The following is a 23,593-nucleotide window of genomic DNA, read 5'->3' on the forward strand; positions in this document are numbered from 1 at the left end:
TTCCATATAACTTAACCTAAATAGTTAAAAGATAAAGAAACCCTAATTTATTTTATCATTATAAAATGCCCCTATTATTTTATTTTATTTCCTTATTATATTTATTTTCTTTCGAATACCCTAACCCATATTGGGTTAGGGTTTCAAAATTAATTTTATGCAGGGTGAGTGTTGCATAGTGGGCAGCCATGGAATGTCTTCAGTGAAGGGGAGGAGAGGCGGAGAGATCGGAGGAGTGTTTCACAGGGAGAAGCGGTGGTGGGCGTCGCTCACTATGGAAACCACAATGGCGGCCCTCGGGCCGTCCACTGTGGACGCCCACAGTGGCGGACGGCCGCGCCGTCCACTATGTTAAACACAGTGGTTTGGCATCCACCGTCCACTATGTTTAACACAGTGGCTCAACCCTGGTTTGGCCCGAAACCCCCCCCCCCCCCTCCCTTTTGCCATATATTTTTTTTAAAGGTTCTCAAATTTATTTATTTATTTTTGTTGAATTAAAATGTATTAAACTATAATATATATATATATATATATATATATATATGTATATGTATATGTATATGTATATGTATATGTATATGTATATATACATATATACATATACATATACATATACATATACATATACATATACATATACATATACATATATATATATATAAGTATTTATATATATAAATATATCAAATATATAAGTATATATATATATATCTGTATATATAATTATATATTTATATATATATATATATTTTATATATAAAAATACTGTATATACAAATGTATTTTAAACTTAAGTATATATTTATATGCATTTGATGCATAAGGAAAATTTAGAGCTAACATTCTATGCATTTAATTTTTTTTTTTTCTTTTGATCTTTTAAAACAGACTAGTTATATTCTACAGGATTAAATTGATGTGTTTATTTCCTTTTATTAAGATCCTAGTTGCAAAAAGATAATAGGTAGATTAGTTACTATAGATTTATTTTCTACAAAATAAAGTGATAACAGGATTAAACAAACTTAACACAACAACTATTTAAATCAAGAGATTTAAAATAATTCTTAGAGGGGATTGTAATAAACTTTAGATTTATTTTATTTTCTGCAAGTTAATAAAATGACAGAATCAAATAAATTCCAACAACAACTTAATTTATCTAGAATCCTTAAATTTAAACCATGCAATTAGGATTTAAACCGAACCATTTACTTTCAAAGCAACATGCATGCAATCCTTACATCATTTCTCTATTTCCTTGATTTATTTCACATGCGTTTAAGGAATAAAATAAATTTATTGCTTTTTCCAAAATATTATCTATTCAACAAATATTAAAGTTCAGAAAAACTTTAGGACTAAATCCAAATTTATTCATTTCATTTTCTTGCAATATAGCAATAACATATTTCATTTCTTTAAATTACATTTCAAGACACTATCGTTATTTTACAAATGGGTCTCTCATTATTAAAAATGGGGACTTTTAAAACAGAATAATAAAATATTCCTAATCAGATTTCTGCAACAAATAACTCCATCGAGTTTTCCACTTGTCCTAATCCTTTCCTTCCAACAACCTGCAAATAAAATCAAGGATATGACCATGGAGTGCTCACCTCCCAGCCTAGGCTAACTAGTAGCCACCCCCAAGCTCAGAGAACCAAGCCCTAGATAGGTAACACACATGCAAACTCAAATAAACAAGGTAAAACAACCACAATCACATTCCCAACCAAGGCTACACTGCACCACATTGTGATGTCTTTTCAAGGGTGGTAGTGGACCAAGTACCCTGAGGAGACTGCAAGTATGGTAAAACAAATAGCCACCTCATGGTGAACCAAAAGCTATAGCCACCTCATGGAAAACCAATTACACCAAGTGTAACAACCCCACATTCCTTATGCCCCCCAAGGCATTCATGCCTTATTTCCCTCCTTATGACCCCCAATGCATAAACAAGACATGCAGCAAGGGTCACATAGAATCCCTTGTGATCACTCTCATAACAAGAGCCTCTCACTTGAGGGCTGTCACTTCTACCACCCACAAGACCCTCCTCTCTCCCAAGAGTAGGAGGGCTTGATTACTCCCAAAACACATACATGGCATAAGCATAAAACACCAAATAAATTTCCAAGAAATACATGCATGAAAAACAATCTTTTACACAACATTTCTTTCAAACCACATGCAATAAGAAAACATTATAAGCAAAATAGAACCAACCTTAAACTACCCAAAGGTATGCTAGTTTTGTTGAGGATGAGCAGCCCAATTCTACGGTTCTTCTCTTTCTACCCATAGCCAAATTCTCAATCCAAAAATCTATTTTTATTTTTTTTTGCAAAAAATCTTTTGTCTCCAAAAATGGAGAGTGGGTGATTACCCCCAAAATCTCTCTTTCTTGCTTAACAAGACACTAGTGTGAGTTCCCTCAAGTTTCTAAAACTGAAAAGGAAAGTAAAGTAAAATGGGAAAAGGGAACTTTCATTCAAAAAGGAAGGTTAACCACTTAGCTCAAGTCTTCTAATTTCAATTTTTGCACAACTTAGAAAACCTACTTTTTAGGGTGTCTAAATGGTCACATGGGAGTAGAAACTTGCCTAAAATTTCCCCTAACCCTTAGGTATACCTTATCAGCTTTAGGAAACCATATTAAACTACCCCTTGGTGTCCTTTTAACCCTTTTTTAACCCCTCTAAAGTTTATTTTCGGGTCAAACCTATGTTGACCATCCCAAAGATTCTTTTCCCAAGGCATTTATGGTGTCACATTACATTAATTGAAAAAGCTACAGTTAAACAATTCCCACCAAGAGACAATTTAAAAATTCAAACATAAATCCACACGTGTCAAGTGACACAAAAAAAATACTTTTACAAAATTATACATGAAATTGTGTCTTTTGTGGGATTCACATAAATCAATTAAATAACACTTAACACACATGCATCATTTACTATTACGAATAAAATACAACACAAACGAGGTGTTGTCTCTCCAAATAGACAAACCCTGGTTTTATGAACATACATAGGTCTAGGTTTGGTTCTTCATAATATTTCCATGGTCACATGAATATCTTTTCCTGCGCCACTCAAATACACATTAGTAATTTCCAATAACCTCGTATAATATTAAACACATGGATTAGAATACACATCAAACACTTCACATACAATTTACATTTGAACAATTCAATATATCTCATATCCAATGAAATCCACATAAGCAATTATCACAATTCTCATAATTTTGGTCCACACATAAAACATGCATCTTAATTCTATCATCATAATAAAGTCCTGCAAATCCAATAATTACATACATCCTCTCCAATTTATCCTATTCTAGAATCATATAGAGCATATAAATGAAGCATCAACATTCATTAATGTTATCAAATCATGAAATCATATACGTTCTACATCCAAACATAGCTGACATACGTTAAATCAAGATTATCCAATCAATTGATCTTTTAGGATTTCAAATTCAAAACATATCAAAATGTATACCACAAGGTGCAATAACTCTATAACTTGGTTCAATTACCTTTCTCACCAATCTGTCTGTCTAACACAGTCCATTCTATTGAATTATAAAGCTTTTATTAATAGGTCAAACATGGTCAACTAAGTTAATCAAAGCTTGGTTTGGGGAAGGCCTTACATCCTCCTCCCCTAGAGTTCAACTTACTCCTAGAAGTCGCATGAGTATAATTTTGAAGTAGGGACATAACATTTCCCTCCATTTCCATAAGTTACTCAAACTCTTACCTTGCCTACTAGAAGGATGAAATACCAAAATCAACTTATTATTGTAATTAACTTACTATCTTCACAAGGTTAAATTCTTCGTATTTTTTTTTTTTATTACATTTCCCTTCGATTCTTAGGTAGGGGTTTTACAATGTTCTATATTTCAACAACTTACGTTATTGCACCCTCCAAATCAAGGTCACACATATTGAATTTTCTAGGAGTTCTACTTTGTTTAGGATTTGTTTAAAAGCATGTTTATCCTACTATATTCTCATCCATGCATGTTACTTAAGAAAATTGACATTACACTTAACCACAATGAACCTACTTATTCTACATTCGAGGCACCTCATTAGGGTGTTAATATAATATTTGGAAAATCGTCCTAGGTGCATAATTTCTTCCAACTTTCTTAGGTGACAAGGTAAAAGAAAATTTAGGTTCTTCAATTCTGCCCTTATATAGGGTAGTTTTCTATCACTAGGGATTAAAATGTTTTTATATTTCTAGGCTCCAAGGTTTAAGTTTGATAGGGAGCATCATTCGCCATTTCCAAACATTAAGGTACACAACAATCCCATTCCAAGAGAGTGATGGAAGTTATTAAAACTTATTTTAGATATCATCCATGCAATCATCTCCATACCCATGCAAAATTTACCAGTCGACAATCATTACTTTCGCAATTCATTAGGTCTAGGTCACACTATTGTTATAAATTTTCTCTTTCAGATTACTCGCAATTAATTTTACTTAGGAGGATATTCCTTCCTTTATCTTAATTTGATAAAACACCTTCTTTGTTAATTTTTGTGCCTAATTTCACTCCTTGCGGTATTGTCCCTTGACAAGCTATCAGTGGTTCCACGAACATGATAGATATTACACAAATCACATCACTAGGGCTAGTTATATCAACCATCAAAATGACCACTTGACACTTTTCAAAAATACAAGTTACTTCTTCCAAGTCCAATAAAAAGAAGGAAAAATGCTGGCAATTGAAAAATATTAAAACTAGAAACATGGCAAGTGCCATAGTTCATATAAAAAGAAACATAAATTTAGTGGTCCTCTCTTCATAAACAAAATAAATAAAAAGAAAGTTCTAGCCCCAGTGTCACAATATACCTTTCAAATAAAATCAAAATTAATGTTGAATCAAACTCGAAACAAGATGACCATTCTAGCCATGCTATAGGGAGTAACCGCAACACATCACCCAAGATTACACTTCCTGAGTGTGTTAGGAAGTGATTATTAGACTCTTGAGATTTTAGATTCTTTAAAATCCTTTATCGATTTATGAAATACATTCTTATACATGAGATCGCATTCATTTTTTTATAGATCATGTTCCATTTTTACCTTCATGTGCTTACTATTACCAGCAACACTTTCTGATATAATTCGTTATCTATTTAGGGTTATTAACATCCTTAATTATATCTAATAGGTGATTGCACTAACTCTACCATTCTCTGCCCATTCTTCTTTGACTTCTTTTACTTATCTTAATATGCTAAACCTTGATTCAATGTTACGTGGTAGTTCAAGTATCGACACTTTCATGTCTTACGCACTCGGTTGATAGTTCGGTACAATTTTGACACTTGTTTACTTAGAACCACTTAGGGTTGTATAATGTAATCATATAATTTTACTAGGTACATCATTTGTTTTCTTAGCACCTTATGTTAGCTTCTTATATTTTCACCTCTAACATTCACTTGCCTTCATTAGGTAGGAGCTTGTTGCCAAATTACTAACACTTATGGTTAAGAGCCATTTGGGGTGGATTTATTGTCAAGTAAGGTCGATAATGGTTGACAACAATTTCTACCACACATTTCAGGACATAATTCAAACAACTCGGAGAGTGAACTTATTCTCTCCTATTTCACTTATGCAATTATAAAATCAAGGGGGTGTGCACTTGAAAGTGACCAACACCCATCCTTTTAATTAAAATTTAGTAAAAGGAAAGTTATCTCATTCCATATTACGTATTTATATTTACTTACTAGCCAACTTTGGCATATCACAACCTTCTATCTCTTCAATCTAAATCAACCATCTTACCATCCTAATATCCAGTTACCCAACTATGGTATAACATAAGGATGTCCAATAATTATCGATGTCTTAAGACTCCCAAAATTTCCAAGTTCTCCCATAGCTAGCCACCTAGTTCGGCTCCTTATCATTGTTCCCATAAAAGAATATATACTGCCAACTGATCTTTCATTAAAACTTTGGTATTAAAATACTGCTATACTATCTCTCCATAAGCCATTTCCATCCGCATGTTGCTTCATCCATACTTAATGTTTTTGCATACTTTCACACTTGTGTGCCAAAATTTGCAAAGCTTCTTCGATTGTGCCTCGTAGTTAAATTGTGTTACATACTATCATGTACCTAGCGACTAACCATGATTGGGTTGCACTTTCCTTCTTAGTTTCTGAATGACATCTAGTTACACATTTCTAGATTATAGGATCCTAATACTTTTACACTCCTTGCACTTCAATGGGGTTTTTTTTTTTTTGTGTGATTCCTAAATCAACTCTACTCTCTCTTCCATTATTTACTTTCTTCAAGATTATCTTCTCATAAAGGAACTAGTTGAGGTTTTACTTGCTTGTTCCCCAATTATATAACCATGGATGGACTTAGGGTTTATTGCAAATATGTGTTTTTACCCAGGAAGTTCATGCCTCCTTTCTCCTTATTTAACTCACCTATAGTATTACTAGGGTTTTCTGATCAAGGGGATTGTCATACATCAGTTTAGTTCTTATCTGCAGGATTATCCAACTCTAGCTCCACTATATTGCTACAATCATTACCTAACAAATGCTCTTAATAAGAAATTTATCATGTCCACTTTCTTAAGGTACCTAGTCATTTGGATAGGTTAATGCTTTTATTTGAGATTTGCAAGAGTTCCTTTTAACTCTCCTTCATTGTTGTCTCCAATGGCGGCCTTGATCTTTTAAACCTGCATAGCTTAAAATTTTTCTTTGAACTGTCTCGATTCTTAATTATCTTGTTTATGGTGCCTTCATCTTAGGTCTAACTATCTTGTTTGACTTTCCATGTTAAGTACATATCTCGATTGATGGCATCCTATTAGTTTACCATTTGAGGTATTTACTGAAGAATTAACTCCTCATATTGATTTGACTAGGGAAATCATTGCGTTTAGGTTCAAATTGAATGGTAACCTCATACGTACTAAAGAACTGAATTCCATTAATAATACTGAAATTACTTCATATGAATAAATAGTTGAATATTTCGCAACCTTTGGGGTTTTATTACACCATAAACCTTATGACTAAAAATTTCAAATTTTAGGGCTTTTAGTGCCCCTTGGAACCCCCTATAATTGATATATGTTGATCTATTGATTCACAAGAATTTTTTTTTTTTTCACCAATGTTTCTCTTTGTTATTTTGCAAGTTTTCCACCTAGGTGTTATACTTCAAACCATAGTTTGTTTTCAACTAAGTTATGAATGCAGCCCATGTTCAACAATGTATGAACCTAGGGCTTTGATACCAAAATGTCATGCCCAAACTTTTTGGGCAAAACACAACAATTTTTTTTTTTTAAACACTAAATTACAAGTATCCATTGCTTAATGAGTTGATACGGCTTAACAAGTTGTTCCAAAACAAATTCTTCATTGATATTAAAATGAGTTACTAAAGTGAGCAATGAAATAAAATCTAATGAGAATCCATAGGACTCGATAGGATTAAGAAAATTACTAAGATGACAAATATGGTAACTCCCATTATCAAGTGGAAAAAATAATTTTTATAAGGGCAATATTAATTTCACTCAAAAGTATCTTTCATTTCTGTTGCGTTTATTAGTTCATAATTAGATCTATTTCTACTAAATAGGCATTAATAAAATTATTGGGTTTGATACCAATTGTTTAATAAAAATCAAGTTCCCATCCTCCCGTTAATACATCCCTTTTTAATAATTTAACTTAAATGTGGAATACTAAATATATTAATTTATTATCTCATCAAATTTTGTCAATAGATTGATCAAATGAAAATTCTCTAAAATAATTGACGAGGATATAAATAACATCCAATAATCATTAATTGCTTTTAGGAACTAATTATTTTAGTCCTAGCACTTAGATTTATAAATGTCTAACAATAATTAAAATGTGTTTATAACTAAATCAACTAAAAGGGTCGAATTAAATTCATAACGATTATTTTCCTAAAAAAAAGTTTAATCTCATCCAGATCTATATTTAGGTGGACTGAAATATATTTACCTTTAGCTAAAACCAACTTACCAACTTGTTATAAATTTCCTTAAAGAATTAAACTTCATAAGTAATTCAAAATTTAAACATTCTTTTATTTTTTTTTAAATATGCCCATTTTATTATTAAAGACATTTAAATTGTAAAATTACTTAATCTACATTTTGCCCTATTCATTATATTTAAATGTTTATTCAACATTGATAAAAGTATGAACGTTAAAAGTAAACCATTATATTAAAGACCATTTATACATTTATTTTTAAAACTATATATATATATATATATTTCCTTCAATTCATAACACAAATATATGGAAATACATATTATACCATTCCATATAACTTAACCTAAATAGTTAAAAGATAAAGAAACCCTAATTTATTTTATCATTATAAAATGCCCCTATTATTTTATTTTATTTTCTTATTATATTTATTTTCTTTCGAATACCCTAACCCATATTGGGTTAGGGTTTCGAAATTAATTTTATGCAGGGCGAGTGGTGCACAGTGGGCGGCCATGGAATGTCTTCGGCGAAGGGGAGGAGAGGCAGAGAGATAGGAGTGTCTCGCAGGGAGAAGCGGCAGTGGGCGCCGCTCACTATGGAAACCACAGTGGCGGCCCTTGCGTCATCCACTGTGGACACCCACAGTGGCAACCCTTGTGGAGAGATAGGAGTGTCTCGCAGGGACAAGCGACAGTGGGCGCCGCTCACTATGGAAACCACAGTGGCGGCCCTTGGGTCATCCACTGTGGATGCCCACAGTGGCGGCCCTCGGGCCGTCCACTGTGGACGCCCATAGCAGCAGCGACCACTGTGGTCGCTCACAGTGGCGGCCCTTGGGCCATCCACTATGGACGCCCACAATGGCAGCCGACATCCACTGTGTTAAACATAGTGGTTCGACATCTGTCATCCACTGTGTTTAACACAATGGCTCGGCCCTGGTTCGGCCCGAAACCACCCCCTTTTGCCATATTTTTTTTTTAAAGGTTCTTAAATTTATTTTATTATTATTTTTTTTGTTGAATTAAAATGTATTAAACTATAATATATATATATATATAAATACTGTATATACAAATGTATTTTAAACTTAAGTATATATTTATATGCATTGATGCATAAGGAAAATTTAGAGCTAACATTCTATGCATTTAATTTATTTATTTTTTTCTTTTGATATTTTAAAATAGACTAGTTATATTCTACAGGATTAAATCGATGTGTTTATTTCCTTTTATTAAGATCCTAGTTGCAAAAAGATAATAGGTAGATTAGTTACTATAGATTTATTTGCTGCAAAATAAAGTGATAATAGGATTAAACAAACTTAACACAACAACTATTTAAATCAAGAGATTTAAAATAATTCTTAGAGGGGACTGTAATAAACTTTAGATTTATTTTATTTTCTGCAAGTTAATAAAATGACAGAATCAAATAAATTCCAACTGCAAATTAATTTATCTAGAATCCTTAAATTTAAACCATGCAATTAGGATTTAAACCGAACCATTTACTTTCAAAGCAACATGCATGCAATCCTTACATCATTTCTTTATTTCCTTGATTTATTTCACATGCGTTTAAGGAATAAAATAAATTTATTGCTTTTTCCAAAATATTATCTATTCAACAAATATTAAAGTTCAGAAAAACTTTAGGACTAAATCCAGATTTATTCATTTCATTTTCTTGCAATATAGCAATAACATATTTCATTTCTTTAAATTACATTTCAAGACACTATCATTATTTTACAAATGGGTCTCTCATTATTAAAAATGGGGACTTTTAAAACAAAATAATAAAATATTCCTAATTAGATTTCTGCAACAAATAACTCCATCGAGTTTTCCACTTGTCCTAATCCTTTCCTTCCAACAACCTGCAAATAAAATCAAGGATATGACCATGGAGTGCTCACCTCCCAGCCTAGGCTAACTAGTAGCCACCCCCAAGCTTAGAGAACCAAGCCCTAGATAGGTAACACACATGCAAACTCAAATAAACAAGGGAAAACAACCACAATCACATTCCCAACCAAGGCTACACTGCACCACATTGTGATGTCTTTTCAAGGGTGGTAGTGGACTAAGTACCCTGAGGAGACTGCAAGTATGGTAAAACAAATAGCCACCTCATGGCGAACCAAAACGTATAGCCACCTCATGGCAAACCAAGTACACCAAGTGTAACAACCCCACATTCCTTATGCTCCCCAAGGCATTCATGCCTTATTTCCCTCCTTATGACCCCCAATGCATAAACAAGCCATGCAACAAGGGTCACATAGAATCCCTTGTGATCACTCTCATAACGAGAGCCTCTCACGCAAGGGCTGTCACTTCTACCACCCACAAGACCCTCCTCTCTCCCAAGAGTAGGATGTCTTGATTACTCCCAAAACACATATATGGCATAAGCATAAAACACCAAATAAATTTCCAAGAATTACATGCACGAAAAACAATCTTTTACACAGCATTTCTTTCAAACCACATGCAATAAGAAAACATTATAAGCAAAATAGAACCAACCTTAAACTGCCCAAAGCTATGCTAGTTTTGTTGAGGATGAGTAGCCCAATTCCATGGTTCTTCTCTTTCTACCCATAGCCAAATTCTCAATCCAAAAATCTTTTTTTTTTTTTTTTTGCAAAATTATTTTGTCTCCAAAAATGGAGAGTGGGTGATTACCCCCAAAATCTCTCTTTCTTGCTTAAGAAGACACTAGTGTGAGTTCCCTCAAGTTTCTAAAACTGAAAAGGAAAGTAAAGTAAAATGGGAAAAGGGAACTTTCATTCAAAAAGGAAGGTTAACCACTTAGCTCAACCCTTCTAATTTCAATTTACGCACAACTTAGAAAACCTACATTTTAGGGTGTCTAAATGATCACATGGGAGTAGAAACTTGCCTAAAATTACCCCTAACCCTTAGGTATACCTTATGGGCTTCAGGAAACCCTATTAAACTACCCCTAGGTGTCCTTTTAACCCTTTTTTAACCCCTCTGAAGTTTATTTTCGGGTCAAACCTATGTTGACCATCCCAAAGATTCTTTTCCCAAGGCATTTATGGGATCACATTAGATTAATTGAAAAAGCTACAGTTAAACAATTCCCACCAAGAGACAATTTAAAAATTCAAACATAAATCCACACATGTGTCAAGTGACACAAAGAAAATACTTTTACAAAATTATACATGAAATCGTGTCTCTTGTGGGATTTACATAAATCAATTAAATAACACTTAACACACATGCATCATTTACTATTATGAATAAAATATGACAGAAACGGGGTGTTGTCTCTCCAAATAGACAAACCCTGGTTTTACGAACATACATAGGTCTAGGTTTGGTTCTCCATGATATTTCCATGGTCTCATGAATATCTTTTCCTACTCCACTCAAATACACATTAGTAATTTCCAATAACCTCGTATAATATTAAACACATGAATTAGAATACACATCAAACACTTCACATACAATTTTCATTTGAACAATTCAATATATCTCATATCCAATTAAATCCACATAAGCAATTATCACAGTTCTCATAATTTTGGTCCACACATAAAACATGCATCTTAATTCTATCATCATAATAAAGTCCTGCAAATCCAATAATTACATACATCCTCTCCAATTTATCCTATTCTAGAATCATATAGAGCATATAAATGAAGCATCAACATTCATCAATGTTATCAAATCACGAAATCATATACGTTCTACATCCATACATAGCTAACATACGTTAAATCAAGATTATCCAATCAATGGATCTTTTAGGATTTCAAATTCATAACATATCAAAATGTACACCACAAGGTGCAATAACTCTATAACTTGGTTCAATTACCTTTCTCACCAATCTATCTGTCTAACACGGTCCATTCTATTGAATTATGAAGCTTTTATTAATAGGTCAAACATGGTCAACTAAGTTAATCAAAGCTTGGTTTGGGGAAGGCCTTACAAGAATGCAATCTTTTATACCATGCTATTGGTGCTTGTTTCTAACCATATAGTGCCTTATGTAGCTTGCACACCATATCCTTTTCTTCAATTAATGCATAACTATCTGGTTTTTCTATGTAGACTTCTTCTTCTAATATTCCATTTAAGAATGTTGATTTAACATCCATCTGATATACTTTAAATCCTCTATATGCTGCAAATTCAAGTAGAGTCCTTACTCCTTCCAATCTTGCTACTGGTGCAAATGTCTTACTATAATCTTCACCTTCCTCTTGTGCATATCCTTTGCATACCATTCTGGCTTTATTCCTGACGAATACTCCATCTTCATTCAATTTGTTTCTGATTACCCACTTTGTGCCTATTACATTCTTGTTTTTCGGTCTAGGTACCAATGACCATGTATTATTCTTCTCTATCTGATCAAGCTCTTCTTCTATTTCCTTGATCCAGTCTTCATCTACAAAGGCTTCTTTTGCTGTTCTAGGCTCAATGGTGGGATCATACAAGAGTTTTATCTTATCCTTCTTCTAGTTAACACACCTGCATTCTTATCTCCAATAATCTAATCAGGGTTATGATTGAGTCTGACATACCTTGGAATAACTTGATCTTGTTTTTTAGGTTCTTCTTCACTTTCTTCATCTTCAATTGGACCTTCCTATTCCAGTTGAATTGGGGCTTCTGTGTTCATTTCTCCAACTTATAGCTTTATCAGTTTTGATTCCAAAAATAGTGTGTTTGGTTCTTGTTCACATTATTTTTAGTTAAAGTCCATGGGCAAAATTTTGATCGGGATGCCTTTTTTCCTTCTTTAGCTTTCCAGCTGTGCTCAATGTACGAGCCAAATGTCATCTTGGCATTGCCCTGGCAGCCTGTGTTTTATGTTTGAAGTTTGAAGGAGCACAAAGATGAAAAATGGATTGGTTTTGGTGACTCAACATTTCTTTTGGGCCCCACCTTGTAGGTTGAGAAAGATGGGAGACACATGGAATCTTCGTGTTGTTAGTAGTATTTCAGTTGGGATGCTTTTCTGTGGAGGTTCCTCTGAGCTTCGGTGTATCCTTCAGTGTGTGTTGTCTGCATGGTTGTGCCTAGCACAATTTTTTTTGTTTAGGCAGGTATGAAGATCATTTCGGATGAGTGGGAGTAACAACCTCGAAGGCCGTTTTGTTGGGTGTGTTCCTGCGGAGTGCCACGACATGGTTTTTCTATTTCAGGGGTGGTTGTGTTTAGCTAGCAGATGTTTGAGCTATTAGCAAAGCTATGGGCTCTATTTATGCTTTGTTTTTCCCTTTTCTGGGGGTTTAGAACTTTCAAAATAAAACAATTAAGTTTTTTTAGATAGAATTTTTAGCCTTTTAGTTGTTAGTGTTTTCTGAAGAAGGTTAATCAAATTGTGTCTGCGGCCTTTTTGATGCCTCTTTTCAGCATGCTTTGATGGTTTTATGTGTTTTTCCTTTGTGATTCTGATAACTTTGGAAATATATATCTAAGACTCTGTCGATTAAACTATGTGTTGCACTTGTTATCTGGTAGATGCATGATTGATATTTCTTTATGTTGCGAAGGAATTTTGATTGTATCTTAATTATGGTTCTATTGGGATATGTAGATTGTTGAATGAGCTTTAAAATCACATGGCTTTGGGTTTTATATGTTGTTAATGTTTTTTATTAAATGCTCTGGCACATCGCCTCAGTAGTTTAAATCTTTTTGTTTTAAGTTTCCTTCTTCCCCTTTTCTCAAAACCATAAGGAAGAGTCATCTTCTTAAATCCGTAGGTCATTCAGTGAGTCTCGCGCAATTGGTCCCCCATCACTAAATTTCTCATAAGGTTGTCTGCTTTCAAAGTAAAATTTAGAGTCAACAGTTCTTTTTCTGGCATGACTGGTGGGACCATAGTTTGAATAAACCTTGAGCTAGTTTATGAGTCATAGGCCCATCACCAGGATTCAAACAGCTCTAAATCCAAGTTTACTCCTTCCCCCCCTGGTGAATGTTCATTTGGCTACATCCTCCTCTTCTCAGAGCTTCCCTGTCTTTCCTACAGTCACCCTCACAGCGATGGCACACATTCCCCCCAAAAAAATTGCGACTTGGAATAATGGGAGCCCCCTCATTCCTCCAACCCCACCTGTAGTCTGGGGGCCAATTCCCATGACTGCGCTAAAGGTTGTACCCAAGTTTACTAGAGAATGTCATAAGACTCCCGGGGAGCATTTACAAGATATAGCCAACATCTGCATGGTTCATGGTATTACCGAGCAACATGTAGCCTTGAGATCACTCGTAGCCTCTTTCAAAGGAAGAGCTCTAGATTGGTTCAGATCCTTGGGGCACAATACTATAGCAGATTGGGATCAGCTAGGCGACCGTTTCTTTCAGAGATTCTCTGACAAGGCCGACAGATCGTCACTGATGCACCAGTTGATCATAATAAAGAGGGCCCTTAGGAAGCATTGATGGAATTTAATTTGAGATTCCAGCGGACCTGGCAAAGAATACCTCTATCTGCCCACCCTCTTGTGAAAATGGCATTTTTTTTTTACCTAAAGGCTTTCAATTCTGACATATTAGTGATGATCCAATTTCTAGGCAGCAACACCCTTGCACAAGTATTCGACATAGTAGTACAAGCAAAAAATAATTTGATCTACATTGGGAAGCTTGCCCCTCGCCCCATCACACCAATCTTTCCTGAGATATCTCACCAAATTCCTAAAGAGGTTGTCCCTATTACATCTACCCCACAATCTATGTATGTGTACCCTGGCCCCCAGCAAACATATGTCCCTCCATAATCATCCCTAGCTGCAAAGGTCAATGACATCACAGACTTGTTGAGATCCTTCTCAAATGAAATCGTTAATCTGAAAAGAGCCCAAATCTCACCCGCTAGACCCCCTTTTCAACAAAATTTCCAAGTGAACCGACCCCCATACCAGCATAATCAACATGAAAACCACCATGCCGATAAGTATGCCTAGTCAAATGGCCAAATAGTCTCAATCCTCAATGCTTTGCAGATCATTTATCCTAACACTGGCAAAGAGTTGGCAGTGGGTCAAAATAATCTAGCAGATGATACTAACTCTTGGTGTTTTCCCTGCAACAATGCTCACACACCAAGAAATTGTCCAAGAGGAAATCTACAACAAAAGATTGTTGAGAAACGGAGCCTAGGCGTGATGCCTGATAAGTCTATTTAAGCATGCCCTGGTATGGATAATGCTTCTCTCATCGCCCAAATGCAGGGTATGTCAATGCAACAGAGACAAAGATTGCCCCAGATCATGCATTATTCTCTTGGATGGAAGACAAAGAGGCAGTGTTAACCAATGGTGCAACTACCTCAAAGGAGGGAACCCACTTCGTATAATCAGATTATAATCTCTACTCTAAAAGATGTTTCACCAGGTAGAATCTGAACACATCAGGGAGAACACCTACAGATAAAGCCCCTGAGCAACCTGTAGTCATCCCTACATACCTAAGGAAAGAGTTTGTCCCCTTTAAGCCAAGAGAACCAAAAGTATCGGTGCTCGTGATACTAGATGTGGTGGAGTAGTTGAAGAAGGCTCTAACCAATGTATCTCTATGTGACCTCCTTACCATCCCAGAGCAAAAGAATCAGTTGAAGGAGGCCCTATCTGACACTGGTGAAAGCGCAAGCGAAATCTCTGCCAAAGCTCCAAAGAACAATGAAAGAGAGCCCCAATCCTCTATAGTCAAATGGTTCTCTCTGACTATGTTAACCAATGAGACCACATCTCTCAAGGCTTAGATGGAAGGTAAGCCCAAACCCAACCCATTCTATCTAACCCTTATAGTCAAGGATAAGCTCTTGCATAATTCTATGATAGATTCCAGAGCTAGCACTACTATCATGCCCAGACAGATCGTTGGTTTTTTGAATACCAGGTATGAACCTTTAAATAGGGGAGTCATGCAATTAGATGGGAATAAATTCTAGACCATAGGTCTTATCAAAAGTCTCATGCTAACAGCGAAAATGCAAAATTATTATATAGTGAACTTGTCAAGGTTTTCGGTGGGGGGGTGCAGACAGGTGTTTGCCACATGCCCAAGGAGTATCTCTGTCTTCAGTCTGCCATGTAAGAAAAACCCTGCAAGAGACATTACAATTTCAAACGAAAGGCGGGATTTGGTTTATAGAGTGGGCGATTTTGGGAAAAATGATGTAATTAGGGCAAAAAATGCCAAAGCCAAGTCGCTACCCTCCGACGGAAATTGGCAAGTCTTTCGCTCGAAAAAATCCAAGAAGAAGATGGGCAAACGAAGAGATCTATCTTTAAACTTCAATAGGCTCAAACACACAGCCACAAATCAATCTCCGACATCTGGGGCTAATCTGGTGCCACTCGGGAAAGTTAGAATTTTTGAGCCAAAACCTAAAATAAGGCAGAGGCGAATATGTAATATCCCGGCTAATTTGATGGAACCCCAATTCAATTTATATAGCAAGTGTGGGGTTTTTGCAAAATGGACAGGATTTGGAGAAGATTCAAAAAAGATTATCGATTGGTGGATGGCCCTGTATCCGGGACAGGTAAGTATCACTATCCTGGAAAATAATTTTCTTGCAATTCTGTGTGATAATCAAAATACAAGGAATGACATTCTCCATGGTAAGGTAAAATTGTATAAAGGCTATGGTTTTTTTCGATGTGAATGGATGCCGAATTTTGACCCACACTCACAGAATTTAAATAAATGCCCAAGATGGATTAATCTGGGCACATTACCAGTCGAATATTTGGATTTTAAAATCTTAGAATACATAGGGGAACATTTTGGGTCTTTTTTGGGCTGTGAAGGATTAGAAAGAGAGGTTTTAAACAAGAACATCAAAATCTTAGTAGAATCTGACATTAATTCCCCGGACTTAGAACCCACCATGCTAGTATCAAACAGGGGGGAATGGAGCATTCATCCCACCTTCTATGATGGGGTTATAAATGAAACTGATATATGGCTGAAAACATGCCCAGTACTGGTTAAAAGTATCGATCAAAAGGAAAACCCTCTTTCAGATCAGTATGAAAAAATCACATCAAATTCATCCCCTATACATGCTAATTACCCTCCAGTGGCTAACACAGATGAAAATAAACATAATAATTCCAGTAATATTAGTGATCTGGATAAAATAATAGATGAGGCAAATTCTATAAAAGAAGAAGCCTTAGTGGAGATGTCAAAAATAATCTCCGATTCGGTGGATTCGTTGAAATTTCCATCTGAAACAAAGTCAGTCGAAAACTTGGGACAAGATAATGAGTCAGATCAAGAAGAAATGTCTTCTAGAATGGCTGCAGCTCTAGAGGTATTCAATAATAATGTAATTGACAATCTTTCTCTGGAAGAGGAAGCTGAGAAGAGGTTTCTAATTCAGGAGCTCTTGGCTTCTATGGATGAGGAAGAAAATAATGAGAATAGGGTAGGAGATATCATACCTCTTCCTGTCAATGACTACACAGTAGCTCAGTCCCAGGTGGGAGAGGATGATGGAGAGGGAGTGATAGTTCCCCAGCAAACCTTAGGGATAAAAAACATATATGATGGGAAAAACTTTCCTGACTGCGCTAGAGAAGCTAAAAATAGAGGCAGAAAATCTTTGAGCGAATTAAGATTGCAGGATGGAAATGCAAAAGACAAAGGCAAATTAACAGCCTTCTTTGATGCTGGGAAGGGGAAGGGCCTTCCCACGGCCCAATGAAAATCTCTTCATGGAATGTTAGGGGCATGAATGCCCCTAACAAACAGCGTCTAATTAGACGCAACATTATAAAATGGAAACATGACATCGTTCTCATACAAGAAACTAAATTAGCCCAGGTAGAAGCTGAGGCTTTTAAAAGGAAATTAGGTCTTCTTAGCTGTGAATTTGTGGAAGCCAGGGGAGCTTCTGGTGGTATTGGAATCATTTGGAATCCGCGTAGTATATTATTTTGTCCTATAGCAGGAAATAGAAATTGGCTATTGGGAAAGGTAATAAGCAAACACAGCAATCTCACATTTACCCTAATAAACATTTATGGCCCGACCCCGGATGCAGGAAAGTGCAGAGTTTGGTTGGAAATCTCATTTATGATGGGGCTAGATACCTCTTCCCCTGTTATTCTAGGAGGGGACTTTAATGCTATCCTAAATTTATCAGAAAAAAAGGGTGGTATTCGAAGGGAACCGCAGTCCTTAAAAGAATTTAGAGAGTGGGTTGCTCATAACAATCTGATAGATATAGAAACTAGTAATGGTGTGTATACCTGGTACAATAGAAGATCAGGCTTTACATAAATCACTGAGAGATTAGATAGATTCCTTTTTAGAGGGAACTTGAGTGATCTAGCGGTTAACCTCTCAGCTTCATTACTCCCATCTTCAGGATCTGACCATTATCCTGTCATCCTCAACATAGAGGGAGAGGCTACACCGAGGTGTTGCCCCTTTAAGTTTTAAAAAATGTGGATGCAAAATCCGGATTTCTATGATCTCGTCTCCAGGTGGTGGTCTGAGGTAAATTTTCAGGGATCAAAGATGTTTTGCCTTGTAAATAAACTAAAACATCTCAAAAGCAAGTTACTGAAATGGAATAGTGAAGTTTTCGGTAACATTTTTGAAACCAAAATTTCATTAGAAAAAGAAATCACAGACCTAAATGAAAAAGTGTTTAGACTAGGAATGGATCAGGATAGCTTCCTCAAAGAAAAGGAGCTTCTTGGGAAATATAAGGATACGTTAACAAAAGAAGAAATATTTTGGAAACAGAAGTCTAGAGAGAATTGGCTTCAAAATGGGGATAGGAATACTAAGTTCTTTCACAACAGTACAAAAAATAGGAGGAACACTAATAGTATTCACAAGATCATGAGTAAGAATGGTATACTACTGGAAGATCAAAAGGACATAACTATAGAAGCGGTGAACCATTTTAAAACCCTGTTCAGTTCGAAATCATCCCTTAAAGATGCCAATTTAACTTTGCTTAGGAATATTCCTAAGATCATAACTGAAAACCAAAACAAAGCGCTTAGCGACAAATTTACAGAATCAGAAGTAAAATTAGCATTGGGGCAACTTAACCCTGATAAAGCACCCGGCCCCGATGGTTTTCCCGCTTGCTTTTTTCAAAAATGCTGGCACATTATTGGTAAGGAGGTAGTGGAAGCATTGGAAGCTGTTAGAAACTCTAGAAGTATTTTAAGCGAGATCAACAATACTTTCATTACTTTGATTCCAAAGAAGGAGGAATCTATAAATTTTGAAGACTTCCGACCTATTTCCTTATGTAACACAATTTACAAACTTTTTACTAAAATTTTAGCGAATAGATTGAAAGGCATCCTCCCTTGCATAATTTCAGAGGAACAGACCGGATTTGTTCCAGGTAGATCTATCTTTGATGGCATTATTATTGCTCAAGAAGTCATGCACTCGTTACATCAGAATCGATCAGTTGCTATGATGATCAAATTAGACATTAAGAAGGCATATGATAAAGTCGATTGGAGATTTTTGTGTAAATGTTTAGAATCCTTTGGTTTTTCTAAACAATGGATCAATTTAATAATCGAATGCATCTCATCTCCCAGGGTATCATTACTTATAAATGGTTCCCCAGCGGGCTTCTTCCAGATATCTAGAGGGATTAGACAAGGAGATCCTTTATCCCCTTTCTTATTTATCATAATGGCAGAGGGCCTTGGGAGAATCATTTCTTGTGCTCGTATGAATCAGATTATTAAAGGTATTAAAATTACGAATGGAATGGAGGCCATAACCCACCAGCAGTTTGCTGATGACACAATGCTGATGGGATGTGCGAATAGGACTGAAGCCATGGCTTTCAAAAGGATTCTTGACATTTATGCATTAGCTTCTGGTTAGGAAGAGAACAAGAATAAATCGGAAATCTTCTTCTTCAACACTTCGCAAAACATAGAGACAGATATTTGTAATATCTTAGGGTTTGATAAAGGGAAACTTCCTTGTAAATATTTAGGGATTCCGATGGATAAGGGAAACAATATTAATTCATTATGGAAAGGAATCCTTGAAAAGATGGATCTCAGGTTGAATTCTTGGAAAAACAAATGCCTCTCTTCGGCTGGGAGGATTACATTACTAAAAACTGTTATGGCGGCTATTCCGATATATCAAATGTCCTGCCAGCAATTACCTAAAGGAGCTCGACTAGAAATGGTAAAAAAGATGAGGAAGTTCTTTTGGAATATGAATTCAGACAAAAAGAAATTTTCTTTAATTTCTTGGGATAAAATTAGCCAACCTATCAGTATAGGGGGAGTTGGCATCAAAGATTTGGGGGTACAAAACATGGCTCTGGGGGCGAAGTTAGTCTGGAAAATGTACTCGGAACCAGATCTTAAATGGGTAAGGATCCTCAAAGCTAAATATCTCACTAACTCCAACCTTGATAGTATACTGAGGACGGAAATACTACCCAAGGGATCCAAAGTCTGGAATTTTATGCTAGAATGTAGAGAGGTGATCAAGGATTATCTAACATGGGATATTGCGGAAGGATCTGAGGCACTGTTCTGGGAAGACTCTTGGGGGGGATATTCAGTCCTAGACAAAATAGGAATAAGCGAAGAAGGTATAGAACATTGCAAATCAATCAGGGGCAAGTATGTTAAGGATTATATCAAGTTTATCTCCAATGACCCCGCTTTGGGTTGGGAGTGGAAACCCCTTGATGAGATGAACTTGTCAAATGCAGACAAGGAGATCCTCTGGAATAATTTGAGGCATAGGCATCTATCATTACATAGTGGGAAAGATAGGATAATATGGGCAGGTAGTTCTTCGGGCATTTATAAAGCCAAAGAAGGATACTCACTTTTAAAACTCAGACGAGCTACAACCAATCCTAATATTTTGATTAGCCTATGCTGGAATAACGTTGGTATACCCAAAGCTGGTATCTTCTCATGGGCAGCTTTCCAAAAAAGGATTCTTACCTCAGATTGGTTCTCAAAATTAGGATTCATGGGACCATCGAGATGCCCTCTATGCAAATCAGAGGAAGAAAATGCGGATCACCTGCTTCTTAATTGTAGTTTCAGTCAGAGATGTTGGGAATGGCTTTGCTCAAGCCTTGGTTGGCCGACTCCGAGACCTAGGGACATTTCAGAATGGCTGATTAGTTGGCAACCTCCTCACACAAAGGATATATATCACTTAGTGTGGACAATTGCCCCGGCAATCCTCATATGGGAAATATGGAAGGAGAGAAACATGCGGATCTTTAAAGAATCAAAATTGAGGGTAGAATCCCTTCTAAATAAGATCAAGGTAACAATTGTGGAAAAAGTCAATAATAGACTAAGACATACACAGGAAAAGTCTATTAATTTAACCAGATGGGATGAGGTACTTTGATCTAAATGGATGGGTTTGATAATTCCCCTGTTTATTGGGAGTGGAGGTAAATAGGCTGAGATAGATAGGAAGCTAACAAAATGGGCTCTCCCCCGAAAGGGCTGGGCTAAGCTAAACTTTGATGGTGCTTCCCGAGGGAACCCTGGTGTAGCAGGTATAGGGTGTGCTATTCACCAAGATAACGGAGTACTAATAGCTAGCATTAATAAGCCTATAGGTGTGGCTTCAAATAACATGGCTGAGTTTTCAGCGTTGCGGGAGGGATTGATTATAGCTAAATCACTCAAGATTAAATATCTGGAAATTGAAGGGGATTCGACGTTAACTATAAATGCAGTCAGGACTAGGGAAGTGTCAAACTGGAAATTGAAAGCGGAATTAAAAAGAATTTTGGATTTGATCAAATACTTTGAGGAAACTTCGGTTAAACATATTTATAGGGAAGGGAATTCTATAGCAGACAAGTTAGCCAATTTAGGGGCAGATGGTAATTCGTATGTCTTTAGGAAGGGTATACCCTCAGATTAATTTTAGGTGATGGCCGTGTCACCCCTTCATATCACTCCTCTCCAAGTCCTCTCCAAGTCCCTCATTTATAAGTTCTAGGAAGTGCGGTCACCGTTTCCTTATATCAGCATTTTGGTATACTAAGATTCAGATATATATATATATATATACATATATATATATACTCACATATATATATATATATATGTATATATTTATAGATAATCCCATATGTATTTATCATCGGATTGATTCATGTTATATGATGTATTCATATATATATAAATATATACATATATATATTCATATATATAGATATATGTATATATATACAATCATATATATACATATATATATATACTCATATATATATATATGTGTGTGTGTGTGTGTGGGTGTAAATAGAAACATACACAATTACACACACACATATATACATATATATATATACAGGAACTATATGTATTTGAGTATGTATATATATATATATATAAATATATATTCATATCCATCCATATCTGAACCTTCATATATGCTTGTTTATATCTCTCCTCACCTGTCCCTAGACACCCAATTCTATGTGTGGGTGAAAGGGGCGTTTCAGGCGTGTAGAGAGGAGATTGGTAGAAGTCTGGTATTTCTACTCTGGCACATGCAGGTTTCCCCTCTAGTGCAAGTAGTCTGAGTTAAGATTGTCCTGGGCAGCGAGGGTATAGACTTCAATAAGGAATATATCATGTCTTCTAATGACAATAAGGGACTGCCAGGCTATGTGTCTTCGTGCTAAGGTTTTCTTATCTCCATAAGTCTCATGCTAACATTGTTCGCGTGTCCTAGTATTACTATGCCCCAAGAAGTAGTGGTCATCAATATCCCGCCTGTTTTCGAGCTCTACCTTTCCTAGGATTTTACTGCCAAGATAGGAGGCTATCTATTTTTAGATTGGTCAAACCTCATCCTCCACACTCAACTCGGAGCCAAACTCAAAATCCTTTAAGAGCCCCTTCATGCCGAGCATGTAGAAGACTAGGCCATGATTAATTTTGAGCCCACTCATACTTCCATCTCGAATGAAGAAAGGAAAGTCGTAGAGCTCCTGAAAGATGAGGAAGTGACCAAGGAGATCCCACCAAACCAAGAGGTTTTCTTAAATGAATTCATAGACTCTGGTCCATTCTCCAACTACCATGCTACCGGCCTAGGAACCTATTGCTTTTTTGATGAAAACCAAGTCATCCCAAAGCTTATCAAAGAGCCATTCTCTAAGGAAGAATTATCATCTACTCTCTGAACCTTGCACTTTGATGGTGCGAGATGCAAAGTAGGTTTCGGAGCCAGGATTTGCCTCACTTCGCCTTTGGGCGAGCGAATATTGAAGTCTTTATGTCTATAGTTTGCATGCTCAAATAATGAGGCAGAATACGAAGGACTGATCCAAGGTCTGAGCTTGGCAGAGAAGATGGGTATCAAGCAACTAAGAGTCTTGGGAGACTCTGAGCTGGTGGTCCACCAGGTTTGAGGAATTTCTAGTGCTAAACACATCCACATGAGATCTTATCATGCTAGAATGTGGGATTTAATTGA

The sequence above is a fragment of the Cryptomeria japonica genome, chromosome 9, assembly GCF_030272615.1.
Source record: "Cryptomeria japonica chromosome 9, Sugi_1.0, whole genome shotgun sequence".
NCBI classification, from domain to species: domain Eukaryota; kingdom Viridiplantae; phylum Streptophyta; class Pinopsida; order Cupressales; family Cupressaceae; genus Cryptomeria; species Cryptomeria japonica.